Source organism: Micromys minutus (assembly GCF_963924665.1).
Source record: "Micromys minutus genome assembly, chromosome: 26".
NCBI lineage: Eukaryota > Metazoa > Chordata > Mammalia > Rodentia > Muridae > Micromys > Micromys minutus.
The window spans coordinates 10138148-10142939 of record NC_137961.1 but is presented as its reverse complement, the minus strand read 5'-3'; positions in this window follow the sequence as shown (position 1 = coordinate 10142939).

Genomic DNA, 4792 nt, shown 5'->3' with positions numbered 1-4792 from the left:
CTCATCACTAGTCTCCAGAAGGGAGTTGGCTCAGTGCACAAAGGTACTATCCCTACAACCTGGATGATCTGATTTTAATTGCAGCCACTATGGGGTGGGTCATCTGTAATCCCAACTCTTCTATGTTGAGACAGGAGGTGGAGACTGAAGAGTCTTCTGGAAGTTTATGGACTAGCCTGGAGTAAGTGCTGTGGCAGTAGGAATTACAAGATAGACCCGTTTCAGCAAAGTGGAAGGAGACAACCCACTTCTGAAAGTTGTCTTCTGACCTCCTTGTACACACACACACACACACACACACACACACACACACACACATTCACATACATACACACAAACACATTCACACACACAACGCTCACACACTCACACATAATCACACATAACACACTTATGTACACTCATATAATCACACAACACACTCACACACATACTCACTCATAATACATGCATAAATAATTTCCCATAAAGTGGTCTCATGCTTCCGGTACTTTAACACATCTTCCTCTTTGGCCTTCAATCCTGCTTTTGAAATCTGCTCACTTTTGTTGGTACCATTCTCAGGCTCATCTAAGAATCATCTTTCCCAGGTGTTCTGTCTTTACCTCTCCACAAAATTTGCAGACATGACACTTCTTTTGACACCTCCAGTCTCTTTACCATATATATATATGTGTGTGTGTGTGTGTGTGTGTGTGTGTGTGTGTGTGTGTGTATGTATGTATACATATACATATACACCTTTAAAAACATTTCATTGATGGGATGCAAAAGGAACTATTGGATAATCTATTAAGTTTACACTCTACTTTCATTCAGGTGTTCACTCCTTCTCCAGGAAGCACAGGCATCTCTAGGGTGGATCCGTTAGCCATTCTGGTCTGACTGGACTAATAGCCATTTCAGCCCTGGTTTCTTTAAGAATAATTTTAGTGCAGATGATGAAAGAAGATGTAGGTTGCCTTCTGGGAAAGCTTTTCTTTCTTTCTTTCTTTCTTTCTTTCTTTCTTTCTTTCTTTCTTTCTTTCTTTCTTTTCTTTGGTGTGTGTGTGTGTGTGTGTGTGTGTGTGTGTGTGAACTCCTGGAAATGGCCCTTTCCCTCATTTTTTATTGGGTGTGAGTTTTAGGGCTGCTGTGTCCACCTCAGGACTGTGATGAGGTCTGTGTGTGATGAGGCAGAGCAGAGGCAAAGCAGTTCCATTCAATCATCCGTCAGTGACCTTGTACACCTGGACTCCCAGTTAAACGAGTCAACTAAAATTTCTCCTTTTCCTTTTTTTTTCTTGCAATCCATATACTCTGACTTGGATAGCTGTGCTGATCCAGCATATACCATGTAATTTATCATACGTTGGTTTCCTGTCTTCCTGCTGTGGTCATCATGTGCACGAGCATTTGCACGTTCCAAGGTTCTAACTTATGTCTTCCCTACACCCACCGTGTGATTTTCACACAGCAGTACTTTCCCTCACAACCACCATGGAAAGCAAGGCTAATAATGTTCCTGTCTTGGCTTTGCTGAGAGAGTTAATCAAATCTTCCATGTAAAGGCTTTTAGCCTTTCTGTCTTATGATACATTAAAGAGCGAAGTGTAGAGACGGTTCATGAGCTACCCCTGGTGCTCAGTAAATTCTACCTATTACTCTGAACTCTCTCTCCCTTTCCCCACACGGACACACCATTTCACTTAAATGTTCTACCTTAACTCCAGTTGAATTTTATAGTCTTTATTTCATTCTTTTTCATTCTGTGTTCATCCCTGACTTATTTCAATATGCTGAGATTTTTAAAATTTTTGTTAATATAATTGTAGTTATTAACATATCTTAACAGTTTTGTTTTAGTAGACTTCAAGTCTACAGACTCTGTGCAGATCTTTTCCTGAACTTAATCCAAGTTAGTAAACAGGTTGGTGGCCTCTTCATCCTGTGTTAGAATTTTGCTTTGTTATGCTGTCTCGTGCCTCATTTGATGCCAAGCCTACTGTTTTTCCTGTCTGTTGCTCAAGCCAGCAGACCTCAGTGGTAGACTTAACCCATTGGCTGGCTTTGCTGGAAGACCCAAAGAAAACTAACCTTTCCTTTTTCTTCTTCGGCATCTGGTGTATAGTTGGTGTAGTGCTAAGTGCTTTCAGTTTTATGCCTCTTAGTCTTCACCTTAGTGTTGTATTAACCTAGAGGGAACCACGAAGTCTGAAGAGGTTAAATAGCTTGTTAGCAAACTGCTGATCTCTACAATTTCTATGTATGACATTCCCACCATTGCTACCGCTGTATATGGCTTCTGTCATGCTGGTGGTCTAGGAAAGGGTGTGGTTGATGATGTCAGATTCAGTAGCCAGCCCGCCAGTGTCAGGCTGTCATACTGGGAGGCAGCATGTAGCACAATCTGCTCCAGCACAGAGGAGGAGGTGCTTCTCTTAGCAGCTCTGAGTGCAGACCTGGTCATGTCCCTTACCCTGTGACATGCTGTGAGATACTGCAGTGTTACAGCACAACTGCCAGTTCAGGGACTGTCTCAAGAAGATGGTGGTCTGGTGGGGGTACTTAGAATGTACGCTTGGCCTCTGATTTAATTCCAGACGTCCCCAAATGTTGACCATTGACAATGCTGATCATTGAGATTTCTGGTGGGGCCAGACTTCTAGCAGAGCTCCTGAGGTCTTGGTAAAGAGCCTAATTTCCAAGGTAAGTCTGGAATCTGGTAGCCAAGGCATTCACTGAAGTGTGGGGAGACGGTTATGAATGGGTCTCATTACAAGAATCTGACTCTGCTGCAGACTAAACACAACTGCAGGCCATGAGTGATGGAGAGCCGTGTGGTATGATGTCTTGTTAGAGAAGTATTGATTAGAAGACTAGTGATTTTTAGAGAAGTATTGATTAGAAGACTAGTGATTTTAGCTGGAGCTCTAATTTAAGCTGCACCTTGGAGCTATTGCTTTTAGATGGCTTTTCTCCTCTTGCCTAACAACATAAACATTTCTATGGCAACCAAAACACAACATCGTTGTTTTAATGAACTTAATAGTTCCCTGGGAAGGCTGAGGTTTTCCCTCAGCAATATGGTCTCTTCTTAGCCATTGTCAGTGATGCTGTGAGTTCAGTAGTTATTCCCCCAGGAAAACCATAGTTAAACTTTATTTGACATTGAATGAAACTGTGTAAAATGTTGCATTTCCCCAGATTATAGCAAAAGAATTCAAAGGGATGCTTCTTGCTCTAAAAATAGAACTTTACAGGTACAGTAAACTGTATACCTGGAGTTCATGTTCTTTGAATTAAAGCAATATTGTAAATTGATTGGTTGAAATTGTTTTAAATCTACAAATAAGCATATGGCTTTATAATTTGCATCCTATTTAGTCCTTCCCAAGGGATTTCCATGTTGGCTAGCACCTCTTTATAAAGATGCTTCTTGGCATGGTTGTGGTCAGTTGGAGAAAAAGCAGGAAGAGCAACGATTAAGAGTATTGAGCATGCTAGTAATTTTCAAATGACATGATATTTTATTTTTTTCTGAATTAAGTTGAGAAAAAAGCAGGAGGCTGCTGCACTTCACCGACTTTAATGCTACCCTATTTTGGGCTGCATGATCACAAATGCATGTGTGGAAACTTGAAAGGGTCGAGAGTTTTCTGCGACGGAGGTATCATTTAGTCTGTCACTGGTGTGTGTTTGTAAGTGTGTTAGCTACGCCGTGAGCATTAGCCTGTGTAGGTCAGGCGTGGGAAAAGGTTTATACTCTACCACTCTGAACACAGGCCTCTTGGTGAGGTCATCCAGTCAGAGGTGGGAGTTTACCAGCAAATTACCAACATCCATCGTTTCCCGTGGACACAAGCTGAGCATCTCACCTTCGGAGAATCTGATGATTACATAGGCTGTCTTGCCAGTGCTTTCTCAACAGTAAAAGAAACAAACTTTAGGGGAACTAAAATATCACAATCTCCATGGCCTAGGGCAATAGAAATACATTAGTCAGAGATATTGATAGGACCCTGAAGAAACGAAGCCCAAAATGGAGGTCCGCTAGTCAGTACAGTGATGTCAGTGTTTTTGCTGTGTGTTGAGAACAGTGTATAAATAAAGATACAACATCTCTCTGAGAAAACCCTCCCCAAATAACCATTAGGAGGAATGCCATCCTTCACTTTATTTATTTATTTATTTATTTTGGTTCTAAGTCACCATGTGGTTGCTGGGAATTGAACTCAGGACCTCTGGAAGAGCAGCCAGTGAGTGCTCTTAACGGCTGAGCCATCTCACCAGCCCCATTCTTCACTTCTTGCTCTATCAAAACTTTTACATATTTCTGCCACCTGTTTGATTCCAGAGTCATCATCATCCTGGAAACTCGGTGAAAGCCCAACAATACCACACCAAGAAGGCACAGGCAGCCATATACATACTTAATGAGACAGCACAAGGGACACATCTGGGCAGACGTATTTCTTGTGGGAACTTCTAACACCTGCAAAAGCTTCTGTTCCCTTGTGCCCAGTATATCTCCATCCAGGAACAAAAGTACCAGCAGCCGTAGCCTTCCGGGTGGGTCCTATGTTGGGTGGCAGTGTGGACCGGTGGTTGCTGGAGACAGCGCATTGGAACTTGAGTTCAGTGTTTTAACGCATGTTCTCACAGTTATGATCAATAACTTCTGAATTCTTTGCTGAATTTGTGGCGTTTTTGTCTTCTGTGACTGTTCGTGGACTTTGTAAATGTTAGGACTGCCACACTCAGAAGTGAAGATGTTCCCGTCGTTCAGGTCTGACCCACTCGCTTGGTACTT